This window comes from Sorghum bicolor, chromosome 6 (assembly GCF_000003195.3).
Source record: "Sorghum bicolor cultivar BTx623 chromosome 6, Sorghum_bicolor_NCBIv3, whole genome shotgun sequence".
Classification (NCBI taxonomy): domain Eukaryota; kingdom Viridiplantae; phylum Streptophyta; class Magnoliopsida; order Poales; family Poaceae; genus Sorghum; species Sorghum bicolor.
Window position 1 is genome coordinate 37,932,942 of NC_012875.2, and position 12,161 is coordinate 37,945,102.

General features: G+C 39.6%; 1 long non-coding RNA gene across 2 annotated transcripts; it reads left to right on the forward strand.

Annotated features, from left to right (window-relative positions):
• On the forward strand, positions 1,866–3,916 carry LOC110436104. 2 transcript variants are annotated; one of them, XR_002453771.1, is made up of 3 exons: positions 1,866–2,245; positions 2,399–2,487; positions 3,627–3,916. It is a non-coding gene; the product is annotated as an uncharacterized LOC110436104 (long non-coding RNA). The 2 variants fall into 2 exon arrangements; XR_002453770.1 differs by having other exon boundaries at positions 1,868–2,487.

The following is a 12,161-nucleotide window of genomic DNA, read 5'->3' on the forward strand; positions in this document are numbered from 1 at the left end:
TGGACAATATCACCAAAATAAACGTAAACAAAATCTCGATACGTACTTCGCCCAAACTTGTGTGATACTTCGCCGATACTTGTTTGATATCTTGATTTTGTCTGGGCGGTTGCTTGCCAGACCCAGACAGCAGGAGGGATTAAACAATTCGGATCGTGCTTAGACCGTGCGCTCCTCTCCTTTCCCTCTACTAGTAGGCTCTAGTATATATTATTATGCTCTAAGAATTTTAAATCAAGTACCATACTGTCTTAGATGCTTCATGCTACTAGTTATTTGTCTCTAATCGTTGAAGCCTTAATCTTTGTAAGAACAAGTCACTACGGGAGAACTGAAATTTTCCGAGTGTCACAAGCTTCCCCGAGTGCTAAAAATTAGGCACTCGAGGAAGACGATCTTTCCCGAATGTTGCACTCGGGGAAGAATTGCACTCGGAGAAGAGAGGCTTCCCCGAGTGCCGTAGCTTACCTAGCACTCGGGGAAGAGCAACACTCGAAAAAGGCCCTCTTCCCCGAGCGCAACACTCGGGGAAGAGCCGCACTTGGGGAAGAAAAGTGTTATTTGACGGCGCAAGCCAACAGTGCCGTCCCAGCTTAAAATGAAAAAAAATCTTCCCCGAGTACCAAAAATAACTCTCGGGGAAGGCACCCTTTCCCGAGTGCTATGCCATGGCTCTCGGGGAAAATGCAGGCTTCCCCGAGTGGCAAGCCCATGGCACTCGGGGAAGAGACTCTTCCCCGAGAGCCGGGGAAGATTTTTGTTTTTTTAGTTTTTTTTGCCCCATTTTTTTTCTGAAGCCATCCCACATTATTTAAAACTTCTTGTTCAAGTTTGGAGAAATTTAAATTTTTTTAGTATATTTCATAAGTTTTTTTTGTTTCATTGATTTTTTTCACAAACTTCAAATTTGAACTGTAGGTGCATTAAATAATAGAATTTCTTTATTCAAAAAATGATATTCATAATATTTAGTATATGTTAAGACCATATCCACAAGCTCAAATGAAATGTCAAACATCTTGTTGCCGTACATGAGGAGCACTTGCGGAAAAAGTGTTTTTAAATTATATAAAATCCGTAAGAAGTCCGAAAATCAAGAAACTTGTCTGGGCGTCATGTTATCGCATGTAGAAGCTATGATAAAAAATTGAAAATATTTCGAACAAATTGTGACGTCGAATGTCTAAAACTCAAACATCTACACTTGTGATCACTTACGATCACATAGAGATGTGGGTTTTAAGCATCCGACGTCGTAACTTGTTTGAAACCATCTCAATTTTTTTATCATAGCCTCTACATGCGATAACATGACGCCTCGACAAGTTTCGTGATTTTTGAACTTTGCTCGGATTTTATATAATTTAAAAACACTTTTCCCACAAGTTCTTTGTCATGTTATGAAAATAAGATGCTCGACATTTCGTGTGAGTTTCTGAACACAACCTCAACAGACAAGAAATATCATTAATATTATTTTTTTAATCACTAAATTTTATTATTTCATACACTTACAGTTTAAATTTGAAATATGCAAAAAAATTCAACAAAATGAAAAACTAACAAAATATAACAAAAAAAAGTTAAAATTATTCCAAATTTGAAAAAGAAGTTTGAAATAACATGGGAAGGCCTCACAAAAAAAATGAAGCAAAAAAGAATAAAAAAAAGAAGAAAATAGTCTTCTCCGAGAGTAAGAAACATGGCACTCGGGGAAGAAATTGAAAAAAAGCCAGCCCAAACCCAAATAGGCCAGCCGGCCCACCAACACCCGCTGACCCTATCTCTCCCTTCCCTCTCTCCCCACGCGCGCCCTCCCAGCCACGGCGCCCCGCCGCCGCCTCCGCCGCGCTCGCTCCGCCCCGAACCCACCCCTCCCCGCCCCGCCCCGCCCCAGCCGCGGCCCGCTCGGCGTCGGCGCGTCCAAGCCATGCCCTGCCCGGGCCCCACTCTGGCCGGCCGTTGGCCACCGGATCCAGTGGCAGGATGAGGCGGATCCATGGCGGACGTCAACAGCGGCGGCGGCGGCGGAAGCGTCCGGTGGCAGACGTCGTCTACTCTTTCCATCTATCCGTCCGTGTTCTTCTTCTTCCCCCCAACCATCAACCCCACGTCGATCGCGCTCCAACTACTGCCCTGCCCCCGCAGTTGTTTCGATCTGGTGTTTCGGGGGAAGCGTGATCGATTCGACGTGCTGCGGCGGCGGTGGCATACTCGTTTATTGGCTTATTGCTCATCAATTGTGGTGAAATTTTGCTAACTTCGACCAGCCCTATGATTAATATTGCATTTTGGGTTTGGGATTCTCCTGAGTTTTTGTATTGCTAATGTCGTAACACTGCAGGCTTGGTGTCTCCTTATCTATTGTTGATTGATTATTGCTAAATTTGTCTGGCAGGAAATTCGCTAAGCAGTCGAGGCATTTTGTATCAAGGTCATGTTAACCGGCATTCGACCCCAGTGGTGACCCCTACTGTATTATCGTTGGTAAGAATTAAAGATTGGCAGTGGATTATTTATTTAGATGACATGTCCCCAGTTACCCTTCTTTCCAGCTAATTTTGAAGATATTACTAGTTATTGATTTGCTTAATCAATCGACATTATTGATTTGGAATGTATCTATTATTTTCATGATTTGGTTTTTACTCCGTATTCAATAAATCTATTTATACATTCCACATTCTGAAATGGCTGTTGCAAAAGAAGATGGGCATTATTTTCCCTCAGAAAGTTAGCATCTTTTAGAGAACTGCAAACAAAGCCTTGTATTGCAGGAGTGATGATTTCTGTCTCAAATCAGTTGCTATGCAGACTGAAAGCCAATCCCCAGCCATGCAACTGCAGCCTACCAACACTGCACAATGCCACCCAGCAAGTACGGTACAGTTGTCAATCGATCGATCGTTTACTTGCATAGCTTCATAGAAAAATTAGCCAATTCCGTAAAGAATATCTTAGTCCTGGTGCGTTTGTTCTGTTCAGTGTTCACTTGCCTTGGAAATCAAGATTCGATCTGGATATCATTTTATATTATTGTGCCTGTGTGCTTACAACATGATCAGTTTGCAATTTTCTAAGTAATCCGTTGTCTTCTTGTATCTTTATCTAAGTGGAGCATTTTTCGCCTAAGGCTCAGAGCATCGCCTAAGGCTCACGATTCAATAAGTGGAGCATTTTTAGGATCAGCACATTCATCTAACAGTTTTAGGATTCAAATCGGCGCATCAAATTTTTCTGAAACAGTAGCACACTACAGTATTCGGTTCCTTGTTCAGGATATGATCCGTTTGGATGCCTAATTATCATAGTTATTAAATGGAGAGTTGTTAAATGGAGAGTTGCCTAATGATCCGTTTGGATGCCTAATTATCATAGTTACCTGCTGTGTCTTAATGTTTCATTTCTTACTGTAACCACGTGCTCATTGGTTGATTCTATTTATCTTGTTTTGATTGTAGTAGGTAGGGACCAGAGAGATGTGCAGTTGTTGTTGCTGCATTGCCAGCCCGTGGCCATTTAGGAAACAATAGCTACTTGACTCCTACTTACATTTGTAGCTTTGCAGCTTCGCTCTTGTGACTTTGCTTTACAATAGAGACTTATTGGTTGCTATGATTTTTCAGGTGGTTATAACCAGTGCACTAATTGAAGGCAAACTACTCGTCATTTTCTTCATTGGTGTTTGTAGCATTAGTATGAAGGCAAGCTGCTCCTTATCATATTCCTCTGTTCATACCTGTATGTTGCCAAAAACTTGTATGTTAGTTGGCAGATAGCAGAATCGAATGACTTGAATATTTCCTTCAAGATAATGATTTTCTCTTTGAATGTCATTCTGCTATTGTTTTTGGAGCAGAGCTAGACCCGGCCACATGCCTAGTGTTCTATCAATAATGATTCTCTTCGAATGTCATTTTGCTATTGCAATTTTCATCTCTTGAGAATAATGTGCTATCTGTACTGCATCTTTGATAAGCACCGGTGGTTTTAGTTAGTGAAAAATACTTCTTACTAATAACTCTGTGTTATCTTCGTTTCTATTGGTTTGTGATTTTGCAATAGTAGATAAGCCATGCACTGAGAGGAAGCATAGAGCTGTTCATATGGTTATAATGTGTATATATCAATTTTGTATTAATGTGCATGTATAGATTTTAACTAGGCAAAGGATTTTTTAAAAAAAATCAAAAAATAGGCTTCCCCGAGTGCCTGGGCTGCGGCGCTCGGGGAAGAGGGTTCCTTCCCCGAGTGCCTGGGCTATGGCGCTCGGGGAAGAGGGTTCTTTCCCTGAGTGTTGCACTCGGGGAAGAAAAATTTTAAAAAAAAGAGAGAAGGAAACGGCTCCGTCTGCTCACCAACGGCGTCAACTATTCCCTGAGTGCTAGACGGCTCTCGGGAAAGCCTTCCCCGAGTGCACAATTTTCGGCTCTCGGGGAAGACGCCTTTCCCGTGAAGAGATACCTCGGGTCCTCTTCCCCGAGTGTTGCACTCGGAGAAGGCTTCCCCGAGTGCAACTGGGCCTTCCCCGAGTGCATTTGACACTAGGGGAAGCCGCTGCTTCCCGTAGTGAGTAATATGCTATATGTGATGCATTATCATATTATTACCTACCTTCTGTGTCTATGTTTTGCAATTTTTATTTGTTGATGGTATTACTAGAGTGAAAAATGTTTGCATTTTTTTTCATTTTTAATGCTTTTTTATTCAATATTTTTTTATATAGTGTCAAATAAGGATAATTTTTCTATTAAAGTTGTACCTATGACATTAAAAAACTTTTTAGTTTTGACGTCTTTCATTTAAGATGTTTAAGATATAAAAAACAAAACTTGAGGGGCATATTAATCGTGTATCAAATCTTATCTTTTTAAAAAAATATATATACATTTCTTATTTTATGTCACACAATAATACTTTTTAAATGAAAGTTGTAGGTCTCATTAAGAGCTAAGACAACTTTGATATAAAAGTAGTATCTTCATTTAACATTTAACGTGATACATAAATGATACTCTCTCCATCCCAAATTATAAGTGATTCCATAAATCTTGAAAAGTCAAAGTATCTCAAATTTGATCAAATTTATATAATAACATAATAACATTTATGAATCATCTAAGTATCATTAGGTTCTTCATTAATTATATTTTTATAGTAATATCTATTTGATGTCATAAACCTTTCTAAATTTCTCTATAATATTAATCAAACTTGAGATGCTTTGACTCTCCAAGATTTTTGGAATGTAATGCAACAAGTGCTAGCACGTGATTATTATGCTCTTGAAATTTTATATTACTTTTTCAAATATCTTAACAATCCTAAATATAAAAAGTATCTTCATTTGACACCATTCTAATTCAATAAGTTGCTGATCTCATTGAGTTCTACAACTTTAATGGAAAAAGTATCTTCATTTCACACCATATAAAAAATATGTTATTTTCTAATACGATGAGCACTAGTATGCGATTATTATGCTTCTCAAAATTTATATTATTTCTTTAAGCATTCTAATGCCCTCAAAGATAAAATTAAAAACTAGAAAGTTGTTGATGCGATACGTTGTCTCGATCTTCACGATGTAGGATGAACACCGATAACTAGCTGAAGAACAACCGGATAACTTTCTGCAAGCAGCGATAACTAGTGCAATCTGGCAAATAAAACTCAAAGCCAACCACCGTCTTTAATCGGCAACCTGAATCGGGGATTCGCCCAACCACACTCTCAAAGAACCAACCAACACAACCTACAATCAATCAAGGGATACCTTGAAGGGAGTAGGAGCACCAATTGGGAGCGGATGAAGCCGCCGCCTATGTAATCCCGTGAGGAAATTACAAAAGCAAAGGGGTAGAGATCACTCTCTGAATATTTGTTAGCACACAGCTAAACAAAAGGGGTTCTGTATTTCAATTATCAAAAGTCTTAGATTATAATGAGTCTTAGGGGGTATTTATACTAGCAACAACCTGCTAGATAGGTATGAAAACAAAATAGAGTTTCTGAGGGAAGGCAATGTGAAAGGTCCCCTCGAAATGGATTCCCGAAGTGGCTTCGCGTGACTATTGGCCTCCAGAGCAGTTTCCAATAAACTGATCATAACTTTTTATTGGGAAGTCCAAATGATGAACTGTTTCTTCGGTGTGAAACTAGACTCAAAGAGCATTCCAGAAATGTATGCCAACTAGCACGAAACCTTGTAGATTGATACAGTTTTACTTGGCAAGTTGTACCAACATTCTGTCACGATAAACTGTTGACCTTCTGAGCAGTCTGTACTAATTCTAGTCTACAGGCAATATGGAGTATCCACACTGGTCGCCAGTAGATTCATTGGAAAGTAGACTCGACAAGCTTTCCAACAAGTCCTCATGGATCTTCATAGCTTTTGTGAGTAAAAAGTTATGAAGATTTCTTACACTGGTCCGTTTTTGACTTCCACTGGTCCGTTTTTGACTCTTCTGTCTGTTTTGCTAGTGTTGCACTGGTCCGTTCTTGAGGGTCCGATTCATTCTTCTCTTCTTCTATATATCTGAGTACAATCAAGATACAACACTTAGGTAGTATATAATTCTCATTAATGTTAAAATGAATCTCACAAAGTAGCGCGTGGACCTCTTGTTGTAGCTTTTTTGCACGACTACGTGTAATCGGTCCACTGATGACTTGGACTGGTGTCGGCGTAGGTGAAACTTGAGTGGATGTAGCTTGACTTGGAGCTTGTGACATCTTGCTTGGTGGCGTGGTCATATCATCCTACCCCTTTAAAAGGAGTCGTCCTCGACTCTGAAGTGTCTTCACTTGTGAATGGTGAGAGATCAGCAACATTGAAGGAGTTGCTCACGCCATAACTTACAGAAAGATCAATCTTGTATGCATTGTCATTGATCTTCTCAAGAATACGAAATGGACCATCTCCTCGTGGCAGCAATTTTGATTTGCGCTGCTCAGGAAAGCGATCATTGCGCAAGTGTATTCACACCAAGTCCCCGGGTTCAAATAACACCTTCTTCCTATGTTTGTTCATACTTGCAGCCTTGCGTCCTGCCTTGAGTTCAATTGGTTCCTTGATCTTCTGGTGTACCTTCTTGATGTATGCAGAACGCGTGGAGGCTTCCATATTGGTTCTTTCCTGCAATGGAAGGGAAAACAAATCTATCGGAGCAATAGGTTTGAACCCATATACAATTTCGAAAGGACACATATTAGTGTTAGAGTGTACTTCCCTGTTATATGCAAACTCCACATGTGGCAAGCATTCCTCCCAAACCTTCAGGTTCTTTTTTACCATAGTTCGCAGCAACATTGACAATGTGCGATTCACCACTTCAATTTGTCCGTCGGTTTGAGGGTGACAAGTGGTGGAGAACAAAAGCTTGGTTCCAAGCTTTGCCCATAATTTTTTCCAAAAATAGCTCACAAACTTGACATCACGTTCAGATACAATGGTTCTAGGCATTCCATGCAGCTGCACAATTTCCCTAAAGAACAAATTAGCAATATGTGAAGCATTGTCGCTCTTGTTACAAAGAATAAAATGAGCCATCTTTGAAAATCTATCAACCACAACAAAAATTGAATCTTTTCCTTTCTGAGTTTTAGGCAACCCTAAGATAAAATCCATGCTTATGTCTTCCCAAGGAGTTTTAGGAGTAGGTAAAGGAGTATATAAACCATGAGGGTTCAGTTTAGACTTAGCTTTGTGACAGGTGATGCATCGCTCCACGAATCTAATGACATCTCTTCTCATCTTGGGCCAATAAAAATGATCTTCTAGCAGCTCATAGGTTTTCCTTTGTCCAAAATGGCCTGTCAATCCTCTCCCATGAGACTCCTGCAACAAAAGCAATCTAGCCGAAGAATTCGAAACACAGATTTTGTTAGCTCTAAACAAAAATCCATCATGTATATGATACTTTTCCCAACCTTTTCCATTTTTACAATGATTATATGGTTCTGAAAATTCAGGGTCATTACTGTACAGTTCTTTCAAACTTTCAAGTCCCAAAACCTTTACTTCAAGTTGGTTTAGCAACACACTCTTTCGTGACAGAGCATCAGCAACAACATTGTCCTTACCTTTCTTATATTTCACAATGTATGGAAATGTTTCGATGAACTCAACCCATTTGGCATGATGACGGTTCAGTTTTTCTTGTCCTTTCAAGTACTTCAAAGCTTCATGATTAGAGTGAATAACAAATTCTTTTGGCCATAAGTAGTGCTGCCATGTTTCAAGCACACGCACCAAAGCATATAATTCTTTATTATACATAGAATAATTCAGTTGAGCACCTCCTAGTTTTTCACTAAAATATGCTACAGGTTTTCCTTGTTGCATTAAAACTCCTCCTATCCCAATTCCACTAGCATCACATTCTATTTCAAAAGTTTTAGTGAAATCAGGAAGAACAAGTACAGGTGCTTCAGTCAAATGTTTCTTTAATTCTTGAAATGCATTTTGTTGTGATTTTTCACATTTAAAGTCAACACCTTTCTTTGTCAATTCATTCAAAGGAGCAGCGATGGTACTGAAATCTCTCACAAACCTCCTATAAAAACCAGCAAGGCCATGAAAACTTCTTACTTGACTTACATTTGTTGGAGTTGGCCAATCCTTGATGGCTTCCACCTTGCTTTCATCCACTTCTATGCCCTTTCCTGAAACAACAAAGCCAAGAAACACAACATGGTCTGTGCAAAAACTGCACTTCTCAAGATTAGCAAATAATTTCTCCTTTCTAAGCTCTTCCAAGACTTGCCGAATATGATTCACATGTTCCTCAAAAGACTTGCTGTAAATTAAGATATCATCGAAGTAGACAACAACAAATTTTCCAATGAAAGCTCTCAAGACATGGTTCTTAATCTCATGAAAGTACTAGGAGCATTAGTCAAACCAAAAGGCATAACTAACCATTCATACAGCCCAAATTTTGTTTTAAATGCAGTTTTCCATTCATCCCCTGTTTTCATTCTTATCTGATGGTATCCACTTCTCAAATCAATTTTAGTGAATATGGTGGAACCACTTAATTCATCAAGCATGTCATCTAAACATGGAATAGGATGGCGATAGCGAACAGTGATGTTATTTATAGCTCTACAATCAACACACATCCTCCAAGAACCATCTTTCTTAGGCACTAAAATTACAGGAACAACACAAGGACTTAAACTTTCACGAACAAAACCTTTATCAAGAAGTTCTAGCACTTGCCTTTGTATTTCCTTTGTTTCTTCTGGATTGGTTCGGTATGGTGGTCGATTAGGTAGTGCAGCCCCTGGAATGAGATCAATTTGATGCTCAATCCCACGAATTGGAGGTAGTCCCGCTGGTGTTTCTTCTCGAAAGACATCTCCATAGTCCTGCAAAAGATGAGACACAACACTAGAAAGAGAGGTCATGTCGTTAGCTGAAATTAAAATGTCTTTGCACACAAGTACAAAGAGCACTTGTTCGGAGTTGTTCCTCACTTCTCTCATTTCAGATTTTGTGGCTAGCATGACTAAATTCTCTCCCTCTCTTTTCTTTTTCTCCCTCAAATTTGGCTTGTGGCACTCACTCACCAAATTGTGGATGTCACTCAATTTCTTTTGCTCTCATTCCTCTCTACTCACTTGAACAATTTCAGATTTCTTTTGTAAATGTTCACCCATGATTGGTTAGGGTGTCATAGGCTTGAGAACAAACTTCTTCCCCTTTAGATTGATATTGAACTGATTTGTTCTCCCACAATGTTGGCTATATCGATCATATTGCCATGGCCTTCCAAGCAGCAAGTGACACACCGACATAGGTGCCACATCACACTCTACTGTGTCAGCATATTCACCAATCTTGAATGGACTTTCACTTTATATCCAATCTTGATATCTTCCAAATCATTCAGCCACTGTACATTATATGGATGAGGATTTCATAGCAGCTTCAAGCCAAGTTTATCACCCATCTCATGACTAGCAAGATTATGGCAGCTCCCTCCATCAATAATCACCTTCACCTCTTTATCATGCACCTTTGCTCTAGTTTGAAATAATTTATGTTGCTGCCCATTTTCTGCTTCATTTGCCTGAACACTCAAGATTTGAGTCATCTCAAGAGCAGCTCCTTGCTCAAACTCGCGGCTAGTAAGGTCCTCATCTCCATGGGCTTCCTTCTCAACTCCGTCTTCACTAGCTGATTCATATTCTCCATCATCGTTCACAATGTTCACCTGGTTATTTGGGCACTCCTTTTTTATATGCCCAAGGCCTCCATACTTGATGTTCTGAATTCCACTACTCTTAGAAGTAGAACTCACTGAAGTAGTGGTTGATGCTGCTGGTTTTGAACTTGGGACAGCAGTGTTCTTTCCACTAAAAGTACCCTAAAAATTAGATCGTGAGCCTCCACTTGAGCCTTTCACAGTGGACATTTCAGCAGCAAACTTGGTGATTGTTTTGCTTTCTCCAGAGAAATTCCTCGTGGATGGTTCAGCAGCAAATTTTGGCATGGTAGATTTCAGTTTGCCAAAACTTTCTTCTTGGTTGCCTCTTCTATGACATCGGCGACCAAAACTGAGTTGGAAGTGGTTGTCATTAGCCTCATCTTCAGATTCATCATCATTTCTTCCACTATGTCTTCTTCCTTTACCATGTGCAGCCCTCTGGTTCCTCCAACCTCCTCTTCTTCCATCACTATCTTCTCTATCTCCACTGTGGTTGCTTGCACCATCATGAGGTGGACGATGCCTTTTGATTTCAGTCATAAGATTCTTAAGATCTTGTGTCAACCTCTCTTGCTTTTCTTCCATGCTTTGTCAGAGTTTATTGAATTGTGCTATGGTAACATGATCTTTGATGTCCACTCGACCCATCTTCCTGTAAGGTTAGCTGAATACAAATAATTTGTATTTGTGGAATATGAAAATTTGGTGGCTCTCACAACTCACCTCTCTAACCACCGAAACTCTTATGAATTCCTCTGCTGCAGATTACAAGGAAAACAAATGTGTGGTGGCAAATGAAAGTGATGGCGAGGTGAATACAAGAACAGAGAGTACCGATTACGATGGTTTTTATGTGGAGCTTGGTGGGGAAAAATTACACAAGGAATGCAATCTAAATTCTAGTTGTTGTAAAGTTAAGTAACAATCCAAACTAGAAGTTCTCTGCCTAGTGCTGACCACAAGATATGAAAAGAAGTAAATGATCACGCACACGCACAAAGAAAATTCAGATTTGATGCAAACAAAGAGTATGATTGGGATGCAAGTGTTGCAATCAGACCCAACCAAAATATTGCACCAAACAAAGATAGCAAACTGGTTGCAGAACTTGATATGAAACTTTCAGCACTTGTGCACATAAACCAACTAATCTTTCAGACTTTCTCTCTGAACCTTTCTCAACTTTTTTCACTTCACTTTTTTTTGCACTTTCTTTTCTATTTTTTTTGACACACTTTTTTTTATATAGAACTAAACACAGGGATCAGATTATGACACTTGCACAACTAAAGACAGAAATAAAACAACAACCAGTAGCTAGATAGGATCAAAGTTAACACAAAGGATGATATAGGCTATAGAGATTTTTTTGTGGGGATTTTTTAGATATAAAAGAGGCACAAAGAACACGCGAAGGATAAATGATCAGCAACTAAAACAAAGACTCTAATGGACTGTGACTTAACCGAACTCACTAAAATAACAGATTGAAACAAAAGCCTAAGCAATATATTTTTCTGGATTTTTGGTGGATAGCATGAAGCAAAAATATATATGTAGCTAGGGATAGAATTCCTACCGTGGTAACGAAAGCTTTGATACTAGATGATGTGACATGTTGTCCTGATCTTCACGACGTAGCATGAACACTGATAACTAGTTGAAGAACAGCCAGATAACTTGCTGCAAGCAGCGATAACTAGTGCAACCTGACAAATAAAACTCGAAGCCAACCACCGTCTTTAACCGGCAACCTGAATCGAGGATTCACCCAACCACACTCTCAAAGAACCAACCAACACAACCTACAATCAATCAAGGGATACCTTGAAGGGAGTAGGAGCACCAACTGGGAGCAGATGAAGCCGCCGCCTATGTAATCCCGCGAGGAAATCACAAGAGCAAAGGGGTAGAGATCACTCTTTGAATATTTGTTAGCAC